Genomic DNA, 27,917 nt, shown 5'->3' with positions numbered 1-27,917 from the left:
TGTTTAGAGTGTTCCACCCCACAAAATCAGAATACATATTCTTTTCAGCTGCACATGAGTCATTCTCAAAAATAGACCACATACTCACTTATAGAATATGTTTATGTAAGAGCAAAGAAATTGAAGTCATCTCTGTACATTATCAGACCATAGTGCAATGAAATTGGAGATCAATGCAGAAGAAACCACTAGAATTTCATAAACATATGGAAATTGAACAACATACTTCCAAATAACCAATGGGTCACAGAGGAAATTAAATAAATCAAACAGTTCCTACAATTAAATAACAATGACAATACAACATACCAGAATCTATGGGACAGAATGAAAGCAGTCTTATGAGGAAAATTCATAGCAGTGAATACTCATATTAGGAAAACAGGGCAAGCTCAATTACACAACCTGATACTGAACCACAAGCTTCTAGAAAAAGAAGAGCAGGACAATCCCAAAGAAAATACAAGGGAGGAAATTATAATGATCAGGGCAGAAATTAATACAATAGTGACTAAAAGAATGATAAAAAAAATCAGTGAAGCCAAGAGCTGGTCGTTCAAAAAAATAAACAAAATTGACAAACCCTTAGCTAACCTCATCAAAAAAGGAAAGAAAAGGCACAAATCCAGGCAATTAGGAAAGAAAAGGGTGAAATTACAACAGACTCTGCAGAAATCCAGAGGATCATCAGTACCTACTTTGAGAACCTATAAGCCAGCCAATAATATGGAAAATACAGAAGAAATGGACAGATTCCTAGATTTTTATGTATAACCAAAGTTGAATGAAGATGACCTAAAAATTCTAAACAATACAATATCAATCAATGAAATTGAAAATGTAATTAAAAACTTACCAACTGAGAAAAGTCCGTGTTCTGATGGTTTCACTAATGAATTCTACAAAACATTTAGAGAAGAACTACTGTGACTGCTGTTCAAATTCTTCAATGAAATTGAAGGGAAGCAATACTCCCCAATTCATTCATGGAAGCAAAAATCACATTGATCCCCCAAAACCAAAAGACCCAACCAAAAAAGAAAACTATAGGCCAATCTCATTAATGAACATAGATGCAAAATTCTTAATAAGATATTGGCAAATAGAATGCAGAAGATCATCAAGAAGATCATATACCCTGACCAAGTGGGATTCAACCCAGGGCTGCAGGGATGGTTCAACATACACAAATCAATAAATGCAATACACTATATTAATATTGCTAAGGACAAGAACCATATGATCACCTCAATAGATGCATAAAAATCATTTGACAAAATGCAGCACTTATTTATAATAAAAACCCTCCAAAAATTGGAATAGACAGTCTCTACCTCAATCTGATAAAAGCTATCTATGAAAACAACAACAGGCAATATCATACTAAATGGTCAAAAACTGAAATCCTTCACACTAAAATCAGGAAAAAGACAAGGATGTCCACTTTCAGCCACTCCTGTCCAGTATAGCTTTGGAAACATTAGTGACAGCAATTAGAGAAGAGAAAGAAATAAAAGGAATAAAGACAGGAAATTAAGTCAAATTGTCATTATTTGCAGATGACATGATACTCAGAGGACCCCAAGAACTCCACCAAAAGTCTTCTAAACTTAATACCAAAATTCAGCAAAATAGCTGGATACAAGGTCAAAACACAAAAATCAATAGCATTTCTGTATACAAAAAACACTCACTGAGAGAGAATTGGTCAAACTGTCCCTTTCACAATAGCATCCAAAAAATGAAAATACCTAGAAATCCACCTAATGAAAGAAATCAAAGACCTCTACTCTGAAAACTACAACACTCTGAAAAAAGATTGAAGAGGATCTCAGAAAATGGAAAGACAACTCTTGCTCTTGGTTAGGAAGAATCACCATAGTGAAAATGGCTATATTTCCAAAACTGCTATATAGATTCAATTTAATCTCAACAGGATACTTCACAGACCTTGAGAAAACAATCCAAAAATTCATTTGTAAACAGAAGAGACCTAGAATAGCAAAAGCAATGCTAGACAATAAAGACAAGGTAGGGGGGATCACAATCCTCAATTTGAAACTATACTACAAAGCTACTGTTATAGAAATAGAATGGTACTGGCAAAGAAACAGAGCTGATAACTAGTGGAACAGATTAGAAGATGCAGAAACAACTCCAGGCACACTCAGCCATCTCATCTTTGACAAAGGAGCCAAACACCATCACTGGAGAAAAGATAGCCTCTTTAAGAAATGGTGCTGGAAAATATGAGCTTCAACTTGAGAAAGATTCAAAGTAGACTTCTATCTCTCACCATGCACTACACTAAAATCAAAATGGATTAAAGATCTAAATGTTAAAACAGAAACACTAAACAAGATGGAAGACAGGTTAGGTAAAATTTTTGAAGACACTGGTTTAGGAAAAGATTTTATGAACAAACCTCAGTTGCCCATGAACTAGCACAATCAACAAGTAGGATCTCGTATTAAGAAGCTTCTGCACAGCAAGAGAAATAACCAATAGTGTGAAGGGACAACCCACAATGTGGGAAAATCTTTTTACCAGCTCTTCCTTAGACAAAGGTCTACTATTTAGCATATATAAATAACTTAAAAGAAAAATCAGACATCCCAAATTTAAAGACCCAATCCAAAAATGGGCATCTAAAATGAACAGGCATTTCTCAAAGAAGTAGAACTAACAAATAAACATATGACAAAATGTTCAACATCACTGGTCATTCAAGAGATGCAAATGAAAACAGTGTTGAGCTTCCACCTCACCCCAGAAATAATGGCTGCTATCATGAAATCAAATAATGACAAATGCTGGCAGGGCTTCAGGGGAAACAGGAACACTGCTCCACTGCTGGTGGGAGTGTAGACTGGTGTGAACACTGTGGAAATCAGTATGGAGATACCTTAAAGAACTAGGATTGGAGGTCTCATTTGAGTCAGCTCTCCCTCTGTTGGGTATCTTCCCAAAAGAATGAAAAGAATTATACCACAGTGGTATATGTGTACCCATGTTCATAGCAGCACAATTCATGATAGCTAAAACATGGAAGCAACCCAAATGACCATCAGCAGGAGACTGGATAAAGAAAATGTGTTTTCTTTTCTAAAATGGAGTACTACTCAGCCATAAAGAATGAGAAATTAGAGAAATTTATAGCTAAATGGATGCACATTGAGGTGATACTCTTAAGTGAAATAAATAGGACACATGTGCAAATACCAAATAGTTTCTCTAGTCCAAGAAACAAAGTGTAAATAAGGACTGAAAGATATAATAGATAATGTGAAATAGGAAGAAAAGGTGCAAAGTGGAAGGGGAAGTGGGAGGGGTAAGGAAAAGAAAGAGGGTAATGGAATTAATAGGAGAAGAAGAAAAAATGGAAACAAAGTTTTTATAGATGGGGTGGGGGAGTTGATGGGAGGGCAGGTGATAAAAAAGTAAGAACCAAGATGGATTATGTAAAGGGGCAAATTTCTAATGATGAATGTCATTATATTATATACTCTAAATGTACTAATAAAAATAATTAATTAAAAAAATCTTCTATTTATGTCTCATTGGGTGAACTTGTCACATGACTATTCTAGCTGCAAGAGATGCTAGGAAACATTGCTGTCTTGGCCAAAATCAGATTCAGAGTTTTTAAAGATAAAGAAAATAGTAGGATGGCATTAGCAGCTAGACGTTCTCCAGAACCATTGCATTTTCAAAGAATTTACTCTCTTTCAGAAGAAGTTGGTGACTCTGCAGGCCATATGTCCCTGACCTCTGAGTCAGTGACTGGATTGAGCATTAGGAACGAGGCTGCATAGTGGGAGGTATGCCATGGGCTAGCAAACTTCATCTCTATTTACAGCCATTCCCTATCATTTGCATTTCAGCCTGAGGTCCACCTCAGGTGAGGTCAGCTGTGGCATTAGGTTCACCTAGGAGCATGAATGCTACTGTGAACTATGTATGAAAGGGATCTACTGTGGATTCCTTTGAATGGTCCCTAAACCATCCCTACACCCATTCCCCCTGCCCCAGTCCATGGAAAAATTGTCTTCTTTAAAACCAGTTGCTAGTGCCAGCAAGTTTGGGGCCTGCTGCTATAGACTTTGAGCATTTCTTCCCACTTTGTTCCCTGGAGTCACTTCACTATGTACATACACAGACATACATGATTTCACTATTCCTAGTGATAGCAGACAATAATCATTAGTTCCTTGTCTAGTGTAAAGGGGACCATTGTCAAAAGAAAGGCACAGAGAACAGAAATATAATAAATCCCATGTAAGGAATCTGGCTGATGTTGATAGGGAGTACTGTTGCCAGAGTCAGTAAGTCGAAATGGAGGATTTCAGTCAAATTTGAATTTCAGATAACATAATTTATTAAAATGAAACATATTTTGCAAATTTCATGGGACATAATGATTGTAAAATTTCTTTATCTGAAATTCATATTTAACTAGGTATCCTATATTTCACTTGGTCACCTCAACTGTGAGGTATGGTATTCATACTACCATAGAGTTAGACATCAACTTTGCCTTCATTTCTGGAGCTACTGTGTTCAGTCATTGGAGTTTTCCACAAAGCTCTCATCTGAGAACAGCTGTCCAATATTTTTGGAGACTCATCAATCAATGCAGCTACAGCTGAAGAATTTTTTGGTAGCAAATTACATAATATTTCTTGGAGTACAGGCCCCCCTGGGATGCACTGATAAGTTTTAAATAGGTCCCCTAACCTGTAGAAAATTTTGTGCACATAGGCTTATGCCATTTTTCTGCAAAGTGGCCAGATAGTTTTCATTTTACTCTGAAAAGAGACAATGGCTCAAAAAAGCTCATTCCTAGGCAAAGGCCACTCAGAGAGAGACACAAAACAACATATTGATATATCCAGTACACTGGAGTGGTCTAACTCTTGAAGCACAGTGCTCTCCTGACAACAGTGTCTTAAAAGTGACACACTCATTGTACCATAGCAACTCATCAGGAAAGCCCCGTCAAGTCTGCAAAATTTCCATAGTGAGTCATGTCCAGTAGGCTATGAGCATCTTGAAGGAAGCACATGTTGTTTCATATCCCCAACTGGTTTAGTACCTTGAATATAACAGGGAACAAGAAATATTTGTTCAATAATGGGATGGATGGATGGACAATGAACAAGTGAATGAACACTGTATAAGATAACAAGGAGCAGGTTTACAATAGTTTGTTCAGAAGTTAATATTGACTTTTCCTCTTCCGGATGCCTCCTTCTCTCCTGAGAACTCAGAATGAAGAATCACCCTACTCTTCCTCAGCCTCGAGAAAAAAGGAAAATAGACTTAGAAGTTTATTCTTCTCCCGAGGAATTTAATCTTTTATTTTGACTCTTCTGGTGGATTGACTTGAGAAAGGGGGAAAAAGATTCTAAAATCTTATATCATCTTAGAAACATAGCCCATCAGAGTGACTAACCAGAACTAGGGGGCAGAGCAGATTTCTAGAAGGCAGTGTTTTCTAAGTAGAGACCACCTAAAAGAATAGAGATTTGTTAAATAGATGGCACAGAGTGTTGGGAAACATATACCCCATATGTAGACACCATAGCCCAAAGGTGGGAGGCATCTTGGCACTTTTGAGACAGATCAAGTTATAAACCAAACTGCAAACCACCTTTTTCACTCTAGCAAGTTCCTACCCTCCGTGCCCATCCCAGGCTCATCTCAGGTGGTCCCTGCCTCAGAGGGCCTGTGATTTAGAGACCTTTCACAAGATTCTCTAATCCCTCTTTGGTATTGTGGGCATGGCAGTGATATCTGGCAAGACATGCAGAGTCCTATCCAGGACCTATATGGACTCTACTTCTTCCTTTCAATCTACTCCATGTGTGGGGTCTAACAGATGCCCTAGGGAGCTCCAGGAATCAAGCAGTGAGGTTGTCTTGAGGCTCTAGGGCCAGAATCTGGACCAGGAATGAGAGCCTAGTAAGCAGATTGCTCCTGCTGGCAGGTATAGTGTTTCTCACATGGCATCATGTAAGACTGAGCCATTGTGTGGGCCTGATCTGCTGATTTTAGGTGATTCAAACTTCTTTTACAGATAGAAGCTCTACCAAATATATTTACCCATTTCCTGCATATCCTATGGGTGGCTTTGCTAAGGAATTTAGAATTGTATCCCAAAAGTAAGAGTAAAACTCAAACTGTATTATTTAAAGGGTCATTTTTGTCAAAATCTCCTTTTTTTCAGTTAGAGTTCATTTATTATAGTAAAATGTAATGTAAATGTAAATAACATGAAAGTTACCATTTTGCCATTTTTAAGTATACAGTTTAATGGCATTGACACTTTTGTGCAACCATCAAACTCTTTAAATACAAGAGGCAATAACATATGGTGAATATTTAAATTAAAAAATGCATTATAGTGAGACACATTGCCTTTAATCCCCCTCAAAAATACTCTCCCTCTCACCGTACAACTTTTGACTCTTCCCCAAGGTCAAAAAAACCATGAATAGTAAAGGTTTTAAATCAGGGCAGCCAACTAAAAGCACTAAGGAAAGAGGATTTACAGAGCTACTCAGAGAGTGGCAAGAACAGTGGCATAAGTGTATGTGAAGTCAGGGGTAGTATTTTGAAAAGGGTTAATGGCAATGTGTCTTTTATTGTATTAAAAAACTTTAAAATTTGAACTTTTTTTTTTTTTTAAGAGTAGGAAAAATTTATTGAGGGTAAGAAAGCTTCTGTCTAAGAGACGCAGAAGGGGGACCAGAAAGTGGGTTGCCCCAATGTTTTATTTTGTTTTTTAATCATATCTCATATTAAGAAACTAAGGCTTAGAGAGGCCAGCTGATGTATCAAGCTCCCCAGGGTGGTTAGTGCAGGAGCTGCGCCCTGAGCCTTCAAGGCTTTCTCCCTGTTTCAATTCAGTGGGGAAAGAAGCTGTGTCCTGAGAGGCAAAGTGGAATTGACCAAGTCAGGAGTCAGGGAGGTGAGAGTCCCCGATCCTCAGGCCTGGGCTTTCCTGCCTCCACCTCCGTATTTCAGGCTGCCTTAAATTCTCCCCCTCACATCTCTCTTTTCCAGTTCTGTAAACCAGAAACTGTAGGCTTCCTTGCACCAAAATGTAAGTTTCACACAGCCAATTATCACCCAAAATGATTTTCTAAATCAGTGCTTGGGGGAAGTGTCAAATCCATTGGCTGCAATATGTCTTCACACCAGACTTCAAGAGTTTGCCAGTTATGGATGAAACTACTCGCCACTATTTCCCCATCACTGCTGAAGTTCTTCATGTGTCACTTTTGGCGGCAAGTCAAGTTTAAGGAATTCATGGAGAACTTTAGATCATTTCCAATATGTTATATACATTAGGACTAGTGTACTTGCATATGTGACCACTTCAGAACACGGGGCACATAGTAAGTGGCCAGCAAATACTTGTTGAGTATTTGAATACAGGTATTATGCATAGAATATTTTCGTTTAAATATTAAGAAGTAATTTACGTACAATGAACCTCACTCCTTTAGGTATACAGTTCTGAAAGTTTTGACAGATATTTATAGTCGTGTATCCCCCACTGCAGTCAAGATATAGATAAGTTCTATCTGCCCCAAAGTTATCCTCTGCCCTTTTTCAATACAGCCCTTCCTCTACCGTCAGCCCCTGGCAGTCACCAACTTGTTTGCTGTCCATATAGGTTTGCCTTTGCAAGAATATTATATAAGTGGAACCATACAGTATGTGATCATTTGAGTATGGTTTACTTCATTTAACATAACATGTCTGAGGTTCTTCTTTGTTGATTCATTCAGCCCTCATGCGCTGAATGTAGAGCAGCTTTATCTAAATATCTGAAATATGAAAGGCTCTAAATCTGAGGCATTTTAAGAGTCAATATGACGCCACCATTGGAGAAGTCTGCAATGTGACACATCCCAGTTAAAATGCAGGTGCATCCCAAATACTTTATGAAATTGTCTTCAGGGTGTGTTCATAAGGTATATATGAGACATCAATGAATTTTGCATTTAGACATAAGCCGTATCCCCAAGATATATCATTATGTATTATAAGCATTCTAAAATTTTTTAAAAATCTGAAACATTTTTGTTCCAAGCATTTTTGTAGGCTATATTCAACCTGCAATGTATTCTTTACTGTACCAAAATTTATTTGCTCCTCAGTTGAAAGGTATTTTGTGGTTTCTTCCAGATGTTATTATGCCCTGAATTTTAATTTCAAGGTTTATTTCTTTAAAGGCCTATCAGCCACTGGACTACAGGAAGATGGTATGTTCAAACACTTACTTTATATTAGTTCATTTCTTTGTATGATCTTTTCTGAAACTGATAAAGACATCAGAATTAAAGAAAAATGTGAGTCTACTTTCCTGATAGCAAAGCAAGTGGTACAGTGCAAAGCATAAACAGGCTGTGAGTGAGGCTGGACTGATCAGGGTCTAGGTCTGGACCCTCATCTTGGCTCTACTTTGGGATCTTGGTACATTAGTTGTGGTTTTCCTGAAAGACAAAACCAATAGTACAAAGAGCAGAGACAGAGAGAAGTGACTTACAGGGGAACTGGGTAACATGATTATGGAGGCTGAAAAGTCATCAGAGAGGTTCTATGCAAGTTGGAGATTCCAGAGGGAAAGCCTTAGAACCAGGGAAGACCACAATGTAACTCTCAATCCAAGATCAAAGGCTTGAGAAACCCAAGGGTTTCCAGTGTATAAGTCCTGGAATTCAAAGGCCAAATACCCTGTAATTCTGGTGTCCAAAGACTTGAGAAAAAGGGTGTCCCAGAGAAAAGGGAAGAATTTGCCTTTCTTCTGCCTTTTTAATTCTTACAGTATCCCCAGTTGTTGCAGCCCAGAACACTGCTATCTCAGCAGAAAGGGTCAGTAACTGAGCTTGCTCCTAGTATTTTTATTATCTGTGGAATTGATAAACATTCCTGACCTTTTCATGCTGAAGGTTTCCTGTATCACACTCAATTTTCTCTTTTGAGAATCTTCCAAAGAAATTGTATTCAAGTTTCATGAATTTTTGGGCTTCCCTGACAGATGTATTTTTATCTCACTGGTGTCATAATTCATGTAATCCATTTGATGATATTTCTATTCTTTTTTTAGTCCCTATAGAGAGCAGAGCCAAATATGCCACCCTTTAACAAATGCATAGACCTTAAGACATATTTTATATTCCAAATTTACTCATACTTTTACTTATTTTTCTACTTTAAAAAATTCCCATTCCAGATTTCCATACTTTAAAATGTTTATATAAGAATAAAAAAGAAATATCTCACCCCTCAGATAACTCCAAAATAAATATATAATTAGTTGGAAAATTCAAACATATAGAAAGCTACAAAATAAAAGTGAAAGTTTTCTACTACTTCTAAAGTCTATTTTGTAACCACATAACCACATTTCCTTTAAGAAAAGATATATACCTGTCAGCATATATTTAAAGTCACATTTATTTAAATTTACACAGCCTCATAGTCTACAAAATTTTCTGCATTTTTCCTCCTGACAATATCTCAGAGATCTTTTGGTATCAGGACATATAGAAGGTGCATTTCTTTTCACATATCTTTACCATCTTATATCTTTTTAATGTATCAAAAATTTACTTAACTGATCCCCTCAGTGATGGGCCCTTTGATTTATTTCTCATATTGTAAACATTTATAACGAGTATTTCTAGGCTTGTATCATAGTGAAATTTTGCAAGTAAATCACTAGCAGTTGAATGTGCTAAACAAAATGGTGCAGGACCTCACAGATATTACTAAATTGCCCTCCAGAAAACTGGCACCAATTTTCACTCCTATGAGTGTTGTATCAGCATTACCACGTCCATATATCTCATCATCACTGGAGATCAGCAATCTTTTAAATGTTTGCCAGTGGGGAAGAATAGTATCTCACATGTGTTTTGATTTTCACATATGTAATTATGCTTTTCAGGGTTTAAAAAAGACTTTGGCCAAATATTTTTGGAACCCAATGCAAAGCCTTTTTGAATTAATGCAGACTATAAACATTTCAACATATTGCATATATTTAAAGCATTTGAAAAATGGCTATCCTGCCTCTACATCAGTAGTTCTCCAGTCCAGCTACACATTTGAAACACCTGGCGTGTTTTTTAAACTATCTTTTCCTGGGTCTCATCCTAGAGCAATTAAGCTAGAATGTTTGGAGGTGAGGCTTGGCCTTGATGTTTTACAAAAGCTCTTCAGGTGACTCACAAGTACAGTCAAGATTGAGAACCATTGCTCTAAATGCATTATAAAAGATGCTACACTTAAGAGGTTTAAGGCTCCAGTTCTGAATAGCACCAGCTTAATGTATAAAAGTGCAACATTTTTTCAAGCTGTTTTCTTCTTTCAAGCAAGAGTCTAACATATTCATGCTAGTGAAATGACAGCCCTTTTGCTCAGTTACCATCCTCCTCCTTCTACAGCCAGCATTGCATTAAAAAATGACAAACTCACACTTTACAAATTAATAATTGATATGACCGAACTAAAGACAGTCACTAGCAGGATAGTGATTAATCTTTTTTATGATCAAAGGTGTAGGATCCTTTTCCTTAGCGTATGACTGTAATTGGCTCAAACACCAGTGGAGAAAAGGAAAAGATCATCATACAGCAGGAAAGCCACTCCCTCCCCACTCCTTGTGAAGGAGGCCCTTGAAAGTTTGCCTGTCATTCTTCAGTTTCCCTGGGTCCTCTGACAAGTGTGTCACAGGCTGTCACAGACTATCATTCCATTCACTGGAGCTAAACCCTGATGGATTTTCCTGACAACCCAGCAAATACCTAACAGAAGCAAAACTAGCTAAGAAATGATCCAGTTTATTAATTCAACCTGAATTTTCCATGATATCAGAAAAGGATCAGATAGAGTCGTCCCAACAACTTCTTGTAGGATTTCTGAATATATTTTCATGTTTACACTCTTTCTTACTCTATTTTTAGGTTAAATCTGCCAACATTTATATATTTAAAATTAAATTGTAATAATTGTGCATATGTAATATGCTGTGATAATTTGATACATGTATAAAATGTGGAATGATCAAATTAGGATAATAACCATTTCCTTCTCCTTCAATTTTTATCACTTATTGTTGTTTTGGGAAACTTCAAAACCTCTCATCTAGTTCTTTACAAAATATGTAACAAATTATTGTAAACTGGTATGCTGTAGAGTATATTAATATTTAAAAATGTACAAACAAGTAATACTAGCCGAAAAATAAGATTTTAATTCATGTAATTCAATTGCCTTTGACTTCCTGATGCATATAAATGTCTCATGTCTTCCATGTTCCCAGGGAAATAGATTACATTTTCAAGCATAAGTTGTTAATAGGCAAGAATTAAAACACAGAAATTGTGTAAAAATACATTGAAGAAACAAAAACTGAAATATTTGCACTAATTAATAAGTCAACTCTAACATAATTTTTGAAGGAGAATATTTGGAATTTTTACCTTCTTTAATAAAATGTATTATGGTATCATTTAGGCACAGTATGCTGCATGTATTTGATTTGTACAACTTAGTGTTTATGTAGCGCTATACTCTCCTGAAAGCAATATAATCTAGATAAAAAATGTCTCCATTGCCCCTCAAATTTCCTTATGTACCTTTATAGTCCTACCTTCTATGTTTAACATCCAGAAAACTTCTGATCTGCTCTCTTTGTAATTAACCTATATTTTCTTTTTTATGAATGGATTTATATGACACCTACTCTTGTATAGCTTCTTTTGTTCAGTGTAATGTCTGTAAAAGTATGACCAGGTTATGGCATGTTCTGGTAGTCTATCCCTTTCTATTGCATGGGTGTGCTTCAGTTTGTTATCCATTCACCTGGTGATGGGCTTGGGCTACTATGAATGCTCCAAGAGCATTCTTGTATAAGTGTTTGTGGGAACATACAACAATATATGTTAAAGAGTTGTTAGTGTGTGACTAGTTTAAAACCTAATGTATGGAGTTTTGTTTGGGGGGGTCATTTTATAAAACTTACATACTATGATTTCCTGTGGCAGATGAGATGGCTCTTTACTCACTTGACAACTTTCAGATTGTATATGCACAGCTCTACTGGGTGCCATTTACATCATGAAGCACCATCTGCTCAACTGCATATGGCAGTTTAAGTCCTTGAATAGTTCTCTCTTTTAACAAAATTGTATTAGTACATGTTTGTAGTACACGGTGTTTACATTAATCTTAGGAAGTGCTACATGTACTTAGTGTATCTTAATTCTTTTTATTACCTTTTCCCTCCTCTTCTTTTCCCTCCCTCTCCCTTCACTTCTAGATCCCCTCCCCCATTTACTTTCTTTAAGTTCATGTTTGTGACACACAATGACTACATTCATTATAATTGATACACGTGAATGACACATCTCAAATGCTTTTGTGTCTCCTTCCCCTCCCCACCTGACACTCTTTTTGGTTCCCTTCCCATTTGCTAAAGGTCCATCTCCCTGTTTCCTTTTATCAAACTTTATTTTGTTTCTCACTTTGCTCTTCACTTTGTGCTTCTTATAGACTGAAACCATATGACGTTTAGGTTTCTGTGTCTGATTTATTTCACTTAACATTATGTTTTTAAGGTGCATTCATTTTCCTACAAATGTCTCAAATTTATCATTCTTTATAACTGGGTAGCATTCCACTATGTACAGATAGCACATTTTCTTTATCCATTCATCTGTGAGGGGTATACAAGATTCAAGATTTAGCTACTATACATTGTGCTGCTGTAAACATAGGCATGTGTGGATTGCTGTAATATGATGTCTTTAACTTTTGGGGAAAGATATCTAGAAGGGGAGTAGCTGGGTAAAATGGAACTTCTATTTTTAGTTTTCTGAGAAATCTCCATACTGATTTCCATAATGGTTGTACTAGTTTACATTCCCATCAGCATTGTGTGTCCCTTTCCTACTATATCCTTGCCAGTGTTTGTTATTATTGATTTTTTGATGATTGCCATTATTTTTGGAGTAAGATGAAATTTCAGTGTTGTTTTAATTTGCATTTCTTTAATAGCTAGAAAAGTTGAACAATTTTTAATGTATTTATTGTCCATTTGTATTTCTTATTCTGAAAAATGTCTATTTTTTCTATTTCCTGTTGTTTGATTAGGTCTTTTGTTTTGGGACCTAATTTTTTGACTTCTTTATTTTATAGATTTTAGTTCTATAGCTAACAAAACTCTGTCATTCTGTAAGCTGTCTTTTCTCTCTGTTAATTGTTTCCTTTGCTGAGGAAGCCTTTTAATTTGACATAATCCCATTTGTTTATTTTTGCTGTTATTTCTTTTGCAATTAGAGTTCTGTTCAGAAAGTCCTTTCCTATACTATGACGCTTAGGCATTTTACCCATTTTACCTTCCAGTAAGTTGAGTGTGTCTGTTTTAATATTCATCTTTTATCCATTTTGATTTTAGCTTAACACATGGTGAAAGATATGGGCTTAGCTTTAATCTTCTGTATGTGAATAGCCAATTGAGACCATTTTTCCTCTGGTGCATATTTTTGGCCCCTTTGTCAAAGTGGTTGAATGTGACTGGGGTTGTTTCTGCATCTTCTATTCTGTTTCACTGATCCAAATGCCCAAAATATGTCCCCTTCCCTTTCTGTCCTAAGACATTAACTATGATGGACTAATCTTTCTAAGTGTACTCCCATCATCATTCTGTCATGTTTACAAGTGTTCAGTGGACCATATAATCCAGCAATACCACTACTGGATAAGTATTCAAATAATATGAACTTAGTATGTTGAAGAGATATCTGCACTCCCATGTCTATTGAAGCAGTATTCTAAGAAGCCAAGATCTAGAATCCACCTAGATCCATCAGTGTCCATCAGTGGATAAATGGATAAAGAAATGTGGTGTATGTATATACAGTACTACTATTCAACTGTTTAAAAGAAAGGAATTCAGTCATTTGCCACAATATGAGTGAATCTGGAGGACCCTGTAGCAAATGAAATAAGGCAGGCATAGAAAGATAGCTACAGCATTGTCTCACTTATATGTGAAATCTAAACAAGGTGTGTTCACCAAAGCTGAGAGGATAACAGTTATTGTCGAGGCCTGAGGGGCAGCAAGGGAAGTTGGGAAATGTTGGTTAAAGGTAATAAAAATTGTTAAAAGGATTAAGGTCAAGAAATCTATTGTGTGACTATATAATTAATAACAGGGTATAAGATTCCTAAAAATTATTAAGGGAATAGACTTTAAGTTTCTCACCACACAAAATAACATCCAAATTGTCTAACTGATAATGTGAAATGCGAAGAAAAAGGCTAAAGGAGTAGGGGAAGTGGGAAAGGGTGGGGGAAGGAAATAAGGGAAAAGAAAAAAAATACGAGAAAAGGAAAAATGGAAACAAAGTCTTTGAAAATAGGGGAGGGAGGAGGGGGTAAAGGGAGGACAGGGTATGGGGGAAAAACTGAGAACCAAGACCTGTCATGTAAAGGTACAAGATCCTAATAATCAATGTAACTGTACTGTATACTTAAAAAGTACCAATAAACTCAATGAAAAAAGATGTTTCTCACCACACACACAAAAAGATCTATAAGTATGTGAAGTAATGAATATGTTAATTGGCTGAATTTAGTATGTAAATATTTCAGACATGTTGCATGCCATAAAAATACAATTTTAACTTGTCCATTCAAATAAATTTAAAAATAAAGGCATTACTACATAAAAAAAAGAATGAGCACCTTCTTGCCACTTTTCTCTCTGACACATATGAAACACCACATGCTGGATGCTAGCACCATTTCTCCTAGCTCCAGAGCACTATCCAGATACAGCAGGCCAGCCTGTCTGCTGTCCTTAACATGGTGTCCTTACATCTGTCATGCTTTCCCTAACCCTGCCACTTGCTTCCTGCCCAACTTTCCTGAAACCTCTTCTGGTCTTTACTTCACCCTCTAACTCTGAGGACTTCATCCTTCTCAAAACTCTGAAAATTCTACTATGCATGCTGCAAACCCTGCCATGTCCTCTAGTTATTTCCTCTGTGCATGTATCATCTGAATTAGATGTCAATCTTCCCAGAATTAGTGACTGTATCATTTGTTTTTATATAAATATAAGCTATCTTATCCCATTTTGTACTGCTATAATAGAATGCCACAAACTAGGTAATTTATAATGAACAGAACTTTATTGGCTCACAGTTTTGGAGGCTAAGTCCATGATCAAAGTTTCAGCAGTATTGGTGAGTTTGATCCAAGATGTTGCCTTCAAAGCTACATCCTGGGGTGGGCTGGCAAAGGCAGAAGAAAAAGAGGCAAAAGGTCAAACTCTTCTGCAACATCAACGTCATCCATGAGGGTGGAGTCCTTATCACATAATCTCTCTGTAAAGGTTCAGCCTTTTAATACTGTTACAGTGGCAATTATATTTCAACAGAGTTTGAAGGGAACAAAACAATCATAGCAATGACAAGCTTAAAATTATATTAATATTTGTATATTAGCTTAAACATTAATACTGCCAAAATAACACAATATTAACTGAGCAGATCATCTTTAACTTCACTTTGAACATTCAAGTTATTTGCTTAATTTTATGTAAGAACTCTTTATTGCCCCAAATTTAGTGACACACCGAACTCTGGTTCCTAATATTGAACTTTTTAGAGCCTTTCTTTAGATGAAAGAATTAAAATAATGTTCATCACAAGAGTTTTTAAGAAGAAAAAGGCCAGTGACGGTTAAATCTTTGGAGACTTTTCATGGTCTTGGATCAAATACAGGTGCATCCCATATTCAGAGAGAGGCAACAAGGGGGACGGAGATGCTGATATTAACAACTCATTTAAGCAGAGTATATCGAGCCTGAATACACTTAGAAGGCTATTTTTAAAAGCCCTTCATTTTGTGCCTGCTTTAAAAGGCAGACACTAAAAATATTAATAAGCAGAAGTGGTGCTGATCCATGAACATGATGAGCTTTCAATTTCTGGAGGCACAAGGTGACAGACTGCCATGAAGATGCTTGCATCCTAATAATATCCTGCAGGGATCCAACTTTAAAGAAGAAAACACTGGTATTTTAAATTCCAGTTTGGCATTTAACTGTGTTAAGTCATTCTGTTACATTGGCATCACTTAAATAGCCTTAAAAATAAAGATTAAAAAACCAAATTGTACTACACATCACAGAAGATTTAATATAGATGCATTAAACCCAAGGGAAATTATGTCCTCTGCAAATTATTTCCCTGGTATTGGATTTCTTCTGGATCCTCTAATTGCAACTTGCATATAGCTATATTGATACAGGTCAGAGGTTGATTAAAGAAAGGATAGCTGCATTATCAGTATAAAAGCATAAGAAATAATGTCTGAATTAATGTATCATTTGGAGAAATTTAATCAAGGAAAAAAATAGCTGGCAAACAGAGTTGTCCCCAAACAAATTCACTAACCTACTCTTGCCAGGAAAACCAGGTGCTGTTCTTAACCACATGACTTTGGTACACCATTTTAATAATTAATGTTGGAAAAGCCTACACATGGTATAACTACTTTTGAAGAAGTTCGGCTGTGTTTAACAAAGCTGAAAATATGCATACCTTAATAATCAAGTAATTCCATTTCTAACTATATGCCTGCAGAAAAACATCCTCATGTACTCCAAAAGCTTTGTACAAGAATTTCATAGCAGCATTCTTTGTCATAGCCTCTAACTGGAAACAACACAATGTCCATCCAAAGAAAAATGGAGAAATAAATTGTGGGATAGTTTCACAATGGAATACCACACAACAATAAAATGTAGCAAATTGCTACTTCATTGATATTGTCTGAAGACAAAATATTGAATAAAAATATTAAATCATGGACCTAGGATTTAGCTCAGTAGCGCCACCCCTGCCTTGCAAGTGCAAGGTCCTGAGTTTGATCCCTAGTTAAAAAAAAATTATATCAAGCACAACAGACCACATACTATATGATTCAAAATAGCATAAATTAAAGTAGTGATGCCCTTCTTAGTAAAACAAAAAGAAAAGCAAGTATGAACAGCAAAAGATAATGGTGACTACCTAAAGGGAAAAAAGTGCTTATAATAAAGAAGGGTTCCTAAGGGATTTCAATTGGCTAACAGAAATTCATTTTCTTACTGTTTGTTAAACTGTATATTGATGTCTTATGCACATTTCAGCATGATTATTATACTTCTAAAATTTTTTAAATAAGGAAAAATGGGAGTAATATATATTTCAAAACTTTTTTTAAATAAGGAAAAAAATGGGAGCAATATATTTGGGTTTCTTCACAAGGTTATTTTTACCTTGCACATATATTGTAAAGATAATTTATTATCAGGATAATGTTTTTAAAGTGGAACCATCACTTACTTTTAAACTGTCCTTTAAAAAACCTACTTATTCCTGTTCTCTAAGGAAAGTGATAACTCTTTTCAAATATGATAGACAAGAATGTTATAACATGGAAATCTTGCAAAAAAATGAAGATTATCATTGTCCTTGATCCAAAAGAAGAGAAGTAGAAATAATTTCTGGAAGTCATCCTTGGAAAGCAGGCCAAAGATTTACATTTCTGAATGATAGTAGGAACCGTGAAATCTCCTATAAGCACGTTGCCTTTTAGTTGACCATTCATCTCAAATTAATTTCTCCATTCCAACTTGCCTCTGATACACACCATGCACAAAGTGTTCAGAAGTCATTGATCTAACCACAGACCCAAGAGGGGAGTGCTCAGAATTCAGGGCCCCATAGGGCTGCAATCTTACTGAGGACCCAAGAGCAGCACTGGGTCAATGTTTCCTTCTACTCATCATTAAATTAAAGCCACAATATTCTTAGTCTGCTTTGATGCTTCAACATATGAATTCATTATTTTAAGACCCTTAAAATTATTTTAATTAAAAAATGCCTTAGTAAGGGTAGATTTTAACACATTCATGAGGGGTTGTTTTATTTTTCAGTTCATGTGTTTGGGGGATTTTCATTCTTATATTCATTTTCAAAAATGATTTTACTAGTTTTCCTCTTCATGGGTAGATTTCAACACTATCACAAGGAAGTTTTATTTATTTTTTTAGTCTCTGGTGGATTTTTGACATTTTAATTCTTATATACATTATTAAAGTGACTTCATTAGCTCCCCCGTTTTCTTCATACTTTTTCTTTTTCTTCTTCTCTGGAATTTGGAATTATATTTGGTGGGAGAGGGAGGGACAGACTGAGCATGGAGATGTGGATGCTTTCATAGAGTGATGCACTTGCAACTTGAAAGCCTTAGCATGAGACACTATGAGGCCAGAAAAGTGTGTCACTTTCCAGATAAAAATGAGATGTTTGACTCTCTGAACACTTTTTCTAGTGCTATTTATTTATGCATCAAACGGAAGCAGAAACATTTTTACCCATTTCTTTGGAGGTAAAAATAGACATGACAAGCTAGGGGACATCCAAAAGAAATACAATTTAGTTATGCAGAGTGGATTCAAAGAAATTACAATAAAAACCCCAATTCTTTAATTTAGAGAGTCAAGCTATTTGGTCTAGAGAAAAAGCTAATGAATCAAAACCAAACAGATTTTTCCTATCTATGAGCAGATTTGACCCATAGACATCTGTGAGAGTCCAGAGAAAGTTATGAATGATACTTCATCCCCAAAATGTACATAGGCAAATAATTTTACTTATATTACCATAAAATTCTCAGCTCTGCTGAAGCCCATCCATTTTTGCAAAAGTTAGGCTCAAGATCTGTCAGTCTAGAATAAGGGTCAAGGTACTTCCAGCTGATGAGATACTGAGCTCAGGAGGTATCTCTTTTCCTCCTAAGCAAAAAGGACAGGTATTTTATTATGGCAGCAAGAAAAAGGAAGAGCAGTCAGCATTTCTCTCCCTCCCACCTGTGTAAGCTGGATTCTTCTCATTGCAAAGAATTGTTGTATTCGGTATTGTGCAAGTTGAGTTCATTATGAAATACCTGGGGAAATTAGCAAAACAAGAATTTCAGCCATGTAGCAAGGCTGCAGCAGGGAAACCTCTTAGTAACTGCCATGATGATTCATATATTGGGGTCCTGGAGGTCAGACAGGCTCCAAACATGGATTCCTACATTTTTATCTTACTACACCTACTGTGTTACCCTGTTACTCTTTTTACCTCTATTTTGCTCTGTGGGTCCATTCTCACCATCCATTCACTGACTCTAAAAGTCAGCTCTCCAGGCCTGATTGCTTCAGTGGATCACCATTCCCTGTATACAGCCTCTCAGGTCACATTACCTTCCCAGAGCTAATAGCCTTGAACATCTTTGCAATAGAAGAAGTATCTCATAGAGGGCTATGCACGGCCTTTCTGAAGTTTGGCCTGCCTGCTTCTTTGCCCCCAAACCTCATGACACTAAAAACAGCTCCAAGGATATTCTTGGACTTGTCCTTCTAGAAAAAAAATGAAAATAAAATTCGGTTGCACTATGAAACATCAATGAATCAGCGGCAAGTTTGAGATTGGAATTTGTCACTTAGATAAAGTGCTTTGACTGTGGACAACAGTGCTTACATGGACTAGGTGGTTGCTGAAAGTAATGAAATAATGTCAAGCAAGCTTTCTTGAAAAATGTTAAAACTTTAACATCAAAGAAGGCTCACACTGGTTATTTTCCCCAATAGACCTCCCATGAAATGGGAGGGATTAATTTTAGCTCCTAATGACTTTGGCCAGTATTTCTCAGAATGTGGGAGAAACAAAAATTTTATAAGATTTTAGAGAATAGAATTGTGGTTTGAGTTGGGATATATCTCATGCTCTAGTTATTGGTCCTGAGTTAATTATAGCACCTATTAGCATATTAAAGATACTTCACATCCCTGAGATTAAAAAAAAAAAAACATGATGTTAGGGCTTGTGTCTAGATATCACCCAAAAGCCCCATTTGAACATAGATGGGGCTTTTCAGAGGCGGCTGGATCTAGAGTGCGTGATGCTGAGATCAAGGACTAGTTCTGGGTATAATTAAGGGTGTCTTACCCTGGGTGTGAATGCAACCCACCCCTAATCTGGGTAAGATATAGGGATGAAAAGAAGGTTTCTGCTTGTTGCTTACTTGCTGCTTGCTGCCTTCTGCCTGCCTGTTCTGTGATGCCCCTCTGCGATGCCACCCTGCCTTAGAGTCAGCCAACTATGAACTGAAATCTCAACAAACTGTGGACTATAATGAATCTTCCTTGCTTAACTTGTGAGTGTTGGGTATTTTGTCTTTTGTCTAAGACACATGCTTAACTGTATTTAATCCAGCATTTACCATTCCCAAAATGTATTTGATTATAATTCTCCTCTCATTTACCCCAAATGTCTACTAACTGTCCAAGGAAATAGTATTCTATGGTATAAACTTTAGAAAATATCAGTTTAGGCCAAACCACATTTACTTTGTCATTGTAAAATCACTAACTTTATTGAAAAAAAATCTATTTGAAGGGGTATATGCAGAATGAACTAATTTTCATTAAATGCACATTAAAAGACTTTGAATTTAGCTAAGGAGATGATAAAAGAACAAACTGATTCAAGTATTTCTGAGTTTTTGTATCCATTCCATTTGAAGAAATGGGAATTATTACTAATGAAAGATTTGCTTCCTTTCAAATATTGCAATGAGATAAATGAGGAGTAATATAATGTGATAATCCCAATATCCTTAAAAGAGGGTCAAAATACAATTGCCTGGTGTATTAGTTACCCTTCTTTTGCTGGGATACCAAAAGCGGGCTTTCAGAAGGAAAGTGAGTCATCAATAAATGCTGGCCTCACCAGTGAATCAATCTAATGATGAGTTCACAGCTGAATGTGCTATTAGGATGTGGGGCCTGGTTGGAGGAAGTGGGTCACTAGGGGCAAAACCTGGAAGAGTATATTCTTTTTTCCAGCCCCATCTCTCTTTCTCTGGCTCTTCCTTGCTCTTTCTGTTGCCTGGATACCTTGAGGTGAGCGGATTTTCTCTGCCATGTTATTCTGCCATGTTTCTACCTTGGAACCAGCCAATCGTGCACTGCAAGCTCTAAAATCATGAATCAACATAAACCTCTTCTTTAAATTGTTTGTGCCTATCTCTGAAAACATGGAGGGTAGCCCTTCTTTTGGGATACCCTAAGTGCTAACATTTGCTGCTAGAAATCCTGCTGTTTTATATATCACTAAGAGCTCAGAGTGGTTCACACACTTTTAAAAGTTGAAAAACAACCAAAGGAAGAATTATATTTCATGATGAGTGGAAATTGCAATCATGTACTAAACAACCTACGTTTCACGAAGCATGTCATTAAGTGATATTGTCATTGTGCAGACAATGTGTACTTACACAAACCAAATGGTTATCACTTCACTAGGAAATACAATCTTTTGGGACCACCTTCGTATTTGCAGTCCCTTGTTGACCAAAATGTTGTTTCGTGGCACCTGACTGTACATGAAATTCAGATTTCAGTATTCTTAAAGTTTTCCTGGAATACAACTATTCTTATCTTTAAAATCCATTGTCTATCGCTGTTTCCACACTTGAACAGCAAGATTGACTAGGTACAACAGAGATTGAGTAAATTAACTTTCTAGGACCTCAGCAAACACTGTGAGATGGACTTGAAGATAGCGTCATGTCAAAAAGGCATAGAATATTCTTAATGTTATATGCCCCACTTGGAGATAGCTAATGCATATTAGTTTATTAAATTTAGGAATAGCACTATGATTTAAAAAGTTTAACCTAGTTTTTTTCAACCTTACTGAATCTATATAACACGTCTGGGGAAATATTACTCTGGACCAATTTGTTTTCTTTCCCTATTGAAACTGTGGCTTAAAATTTTAAATGTTAAAACTTTCAGAAGAAACTGGATTTTACCTTTTAACTTCAAGGGATGGAATCATTTCTAAAAGAAGATACAAAAAGCACTAAAAAGGAAACAAAATATCCCACATTAAGACTAAGAACTTCTGTTCATCAAATGGCATCATTAAAGGATGGAAAAGATAAGTCTCAGAAAGAAGATATTTTCAGCACATGTAATGGACAAAGACCTAGTTTCTAGAAAATAAGCAGAACTTATACAAATCAATTTTTAAAAACCAGTCATATGAACAGAATAGAAATTCTAGAAATTCAGAGAAGAGAAAATTTCAGATGGTTAATAAAGGGTGAAGAAATTATCTTATTAGTAATCAAAAAAATTTGAGACTATAATGAGATACCACTTTAGGGAAAATTAAGAAACATGAAGATACCAAGTTCTAGCGAGGATGTGGGTCCTAAGGAACCCTGTAAGTTGCTAGTGGAAATACAAAATGTTAAGAACAGGGCCAGGGATTTTGCTCAGTGACACAGCGCCTGCCTAGCAAGGGTGAGGTCCTGAGTTCAATCTCTGGTACCAAAAAAAAAAAAAAAAAAGTAAAAACATTTTGAAGATAATTTCACATTACCTTGTAATACAGAAAATATGACAACCCTAAGACAGGATTTCCATGTCTAGGTGTAAGCTGTGTTTACCTGTGATGCATTAAAAGTGTACTTAATATATACAAAAATGTACCTGCATGGGGCTGGGAATGTAGTTCAGTGATAAAGTTCATAGTTAGCATTCTTGAGGCCCTGGGTTTGATTCCCAGAACTGAATAGAAACTATTCAGTATTTACTCAAGTGTGCCTATTAATTTCACTTAAGACTATGGCCTCAATGTGCATCCATTCACCTGTAAATGTCTCTAGTTTCTCATTCTTTATGGCTGATTGGTTTTTTGAGACAGGGTCTCCCTATGTAGTTGAGACTGACATGGAACTCACTGTGTAGTCCAGGCTGGTCTCGAACTCATAGCGATCCTCCTGCCTCAGCCTCCCCAGTGCTGGGATTACAGGCATGAGCAACCACACCAGGCCTCTAGGGGCAATATTTAAAAAATTAACTACTGAAGAATAACCTACTCGTATAATGCATACATTTAATGTGCACAGCTCAATGAGTTTTATTTTGTTTTATTTAGCTTTTTTCTGTCAAGCAGCGGAGCCACTGAGCTAAATCTCCAGCCCTAGCTAAATGAGCTTTAATAAATGTATATACCAGGGCTACCAATTCCACAAAGAAAATATAGAATATTCACCTAACTCCAAACAAATACCTTACATGCTTTGTACTTATCCCCTTCCCTTAGGCAACCACTGATCTGATTTTTATCATCATAAATTAGTTTTACCTGCTCTTGAATTCACATAAATGAAGCAAATGTGCATTCTTTTTTTAAAATTGAGTTTATTGGTACATTTTAGGGATACAGTACAGTTACATTCATTATTGGGCTCTTGTACCTCTACATGACAGGTCTTGGTTCTCATTTTTTTCCCCTTGTCCCTGCCCTCCCTTCACCCCCTCCTCCCCTGAATGTGCATTCTTTTGTATTGATTTCTTTCCTTCATTACATTGTTTTTGAGATCCATCTATGGTTTTTCATATACCAGCAGTTCATTTATTTTTATTACTAATCAATTTTAGATTATATGAATATATTATGTTCTGTGATGATAAGTAGATTGTTTCCAGTTGGGATTATTATTATGGATAAACCTACTATAAATATTCTTACACAAGTCTTTCTGTGGACACGTATTTTTATTTCTCTCAGGTGAAGAACTAGAAATGTAATTGCTGGGAACATTGAGTATAGCTAATTTTATTAAAAGATTGTGAATTGTTCTTCAATGTGATTTTACCATTTCATACTTCCACAATATACAAAATTTCAAATTCTCACACTGATATAATCAATCTTTTTAATGTTAATCATTCTGTGACACTCGAAGAGGTATGCCAATGTGGTTTAATTTGTGTTTCCTTAATGAGTAGCAATTTTCAAGGTCTTTTCATTTGCTTTATATACATACATGCATGCAGAAACATGAGTTTTCTTTGTGAAATGTCTATTCAAATCTTTTGTCCATTTTTAGTTGGATTGCTTGGATTGTTCTCAGAGTTTTCCTTATACAGTCCATTATCAGATTTATATGTCATACTTCGAACATTTTCTCCCAGTCTTTGACTTGGCTTTTCATTTTCTTACAGGCATTTTTGGAAAACCAAAGTTTGGGGTTTTGTTGCTGTTGTCTGAATTTTAAAATATAAAGTATCAACAAGTAACTACCATTATTACTTTGGAAATGAGGCAAATAATGTTCATGATAAGTCATTTGCCAAGACTTGTTATTAGAGTTAGTCTTGAAATGTGAATTATATAGTAATTCTATGCTTAATTTTTTGGGGGAACTGCCAAATTGTTTCCCAAACTAACCATTTCATCTTACAACCACCAGCAGAGTATGAGTGTTTCAGTTTTTGCATATTACTTCTTATTAGTCTCTTATTTTAGTCATCCTAGTTATATGAAGTGGTACCTCTTTGTGGTTTTGATTTGCTTTTCCCTAAAGACTAATGATGTCAAGCAGCTTTTCTGTGATTATTAGCGACTCGAATATCTCTTTGGAGGAATGTCCATTCAGGTTTTGTAAAAACTCATTATTTATTTATTTACTTACTTATTTTTATTGTTAAGTTGAAGAATTCTTCAATTATTCTGGATACAAGTCCCTTAACTGATACACACTTTAAAAATATTTTATCTACTTCCTTGAGTTATTTTTATTTTCTTGAGAATGTCCTTTGAAATACAAAGTTTTTCATTTTGATAAAGTCCGATATTTTGGTTTTTCTTTCTCTGTTGTATATTTGGTGTCATATTAAGAAACTGTAATTTAGACTAAAATCACAAAGATATACATCTAAATTTACTTCTAAAAGTATTACAGTTTTAGCTCTTAACTTTAGATCAATGATCCATCCATTTGTTTGTCTGTTTTGTTTATTTTGAGATAGTGTCATGCTATGTATTCCAGGCTGGCCTTGAAGTCACAGCAATCCTCCCAAGTGTTGGAACTACAGGAGTCCCTGATCACACCAGGATATGATCCACCCATTTTTAGTTAACTTTTGAATATAATATGATGTAGGGTTCCAGTTCCAATCTTTTGCTTGTGAATATCTACTTATCCCAACACCATTCATTGAAGATTATTTTTTCTCCATTGACTTTTCTTGACCCTCTTGTTGAGTATCAATTGATAATAAATTCATTCTTTCCTTTATCTCTGAATTTATATCATATAATTTCCTACATCTTGAAGAATTTCCCTTAGCATTTCTTGTTGTGGCAACATTGTTTATGATAGCAAAGCAAATAACAAGTCCCCAAATGTTCATCAAGAATGGATTAATATAATTAGTTATTTTCTTACTGTACAGTATCATCTTACAATTAAAATGAGTCTATTATAGCTCCATACAAAAGCATAGGCAACACAGAATATTAAGAACTCTGGCTTTTGTCATGTATGAAATGATGATTCATTGGACTGTTTTGATCAGAGGAAGCATATTATCTAACTTACATTTTAACAGAATTATCCTGGCTGCTGTGTTAAAGATAAAGTCAGGGAACAGGGAGGGGAAAGGCACAAGTTGGCAGATTCACTGTCTCATCTGTGCATTAATTCAGGCAAGACTGGTGGTGTCTTGGACTAAGATGGTAATAGTAGAAATTGTGAGAAGTGCTGAAACTCTGGATATATTTTGTAAGTACAACCAACAAAATTTGAGAGGTATCAGTGAAGGAGAAGAATAAAATGGATATTAGTAGGTATTCAAATGAAAGAACAATGAGTTAATCAAGTAATTTTTTTCAATAATTAGTATGGTTGGTGTAATGATATTGCAAAAATTATGAAAGTGAAAAGATTCAGTGATTCCCCAAGTTTTGGTCTGAAGAAATGGAAAAGTGTCCTTCTACCTTCTACTACAATAGTCTCCCTTCACCAGTGATGGATATGTTCCAAGATGCCCTTGAAGCCACAGACAGCACAGAACTCTGTAATTATTACAGCCTTTCTTTTCTTTCATATGTATGTATGTATGTATGTGTGTGTGTGTGTGTGTGTGTGTGTGTGTATATATATATATAATTGTAACGAAGATTAATTTTTAAATTAGGTCACAGTAAAATATTAGTAATAGTTAATCAAAATAATTATAGCAGTATACTTTAACAAAAGTTATGTGAATGTGGTCTCTTGAAGTGTTCTATACTGTGGATCTCAGCAAACTCAACATAAGATTTTTTTTCTTTCCTGATGAAGTAGACATTTTTCATGGTTTCTCTTAAAGGAAGCACTTTAGGGCTTTTCTTTTATATGCTCACATTGCCAAGGATCACTATTCTTATGTATTGGGGCCATTATTACGCAGACTAAGGGTTAATTGAACTTAAACATTGTAATACACAACAGTTGATGGAATGACTAAGATGGCTATTAAGTGATTAATAGACAGGTAGGACATGCATTTTAGATATATTGAGCAAATGGATGATTTACATCTGGGGAGGAATAGGATGGGATAGTACAAGATTCCATCATGTTACTTCAAACAGTATGCAATTTAAAAGTTATGAATTGTTAATTTTGGGGAGCCATGGCTGACCATGGGTAACTGAAACTACAGAAAATTAAACCACAGATAAGGAAGACTTATCTATTTGCCTGTGTTCCTGTCTATACCTGAAAGCTATCATTTTGGAAATAAAAATTTTGTCATATTATCTGAGTTATATTTCTTAGTTTATACATTTTCATATATTTGTTAAGAATAAATCTTCCTCAAATATATATAATGAAGATGACGTCAGTCACCTAATATGTCACATGCCTGTGTTTTGAGGGCAAGTGAGATAATATCCATGACAGATATCTAATTACCAAAATATTCTATCCAGATAAAAATACATTATTATCACTTCAAATCCATTTGCTAGAAATTCTTCAATGCTATTTTCTTCTCTCAAATGAGTTTGTGTATTACTGCCTAGCTAACTTACTACAATTATACTTTTTAAATTGTCAGTCTAAACTTTAAAATTGTCAGATCTAAACAATGGATCAGGTTAGTTCTAGATTCTTTAACTATCTTGTGTATTGAAATTTCCAATAGTATCTTATTTACAAAAGAATTAATCTCCTAAAGATATTAGAAAATCTAGGATGGCCAACTTTATCTCTTTTGTATGATTTTTCAAATATCCAGAATGAATTTTACTTTCCCTATCTATCCTACCTGGTTACTCATAGGATTGGCACCACTGATTTCTGACCCTATCAGGAAGCCAATAAGCGCCATGCTGGGGGAGCTATGACTGCTGGATCTAGAATTCTGGACATCTAGTTCAGGCAGCCTGTTCTTAGGAATGAGTGGACATCTGCAGGTGTCTGGAGTCTCCTTGCCAAAAGATAGGATGGGGATAGGAGAGAAGCTCAAATTGATCTCCAGGTAAACCCTGAGCTCCTACTCCTAATGTTCCCTCTTGTCTCTTCCACACTCTTCCTTGTCTCTTCCTAGCTCAGGCAGTACAATCTTTGCCTGGAGTCTACTCCAAATTCTCCTTCCTCCACATGACAGAACGATATTGAACCATTGATTGGAAGCTTAGGAATGCTAATTTCACACTTTATATGATGTGGATTTTTAACTAACTGATAAATTATATCAAGGACTCAACTGAGTCATTAAATAATATCTGCCTTGTTACTCACAAGATTGGATTAATGAATACAGCAAGTCCTCAACTCTCTTTCCTTCCTTCTGATCTAGGGATATGCAGAACCCTAACTTACTACCTAGATTTCAGTATAGAATTTGAAAGCAGGTGAATCTCTCATATCCAACCTCTATTCAGTCTTCTTTCCCCATGAAGGCAAAAAGCACAAGCTCCACAGGCCCCTGGCACTTA

Source organism: Fukomys damarensis, unplaced genomic scaffold (assembly GCF_012274545.1).
Source record: "Fukomys damarensis isolate Sample0158 unplaced genomic scaffold, DMR_v1.0_HiC HiC_scaffold_37, whole genome shotgun sequence".
NCBI classification, from domain to species: domain Eukaryota; kingdom Metazoa; phylum Chordata; class Mammalia; order Rodentia; family Bathyergidae; genus Fukomys; species Fukomys damarensis.
This window is presented reverse-complemented; position numbering follows the sequence as displayed.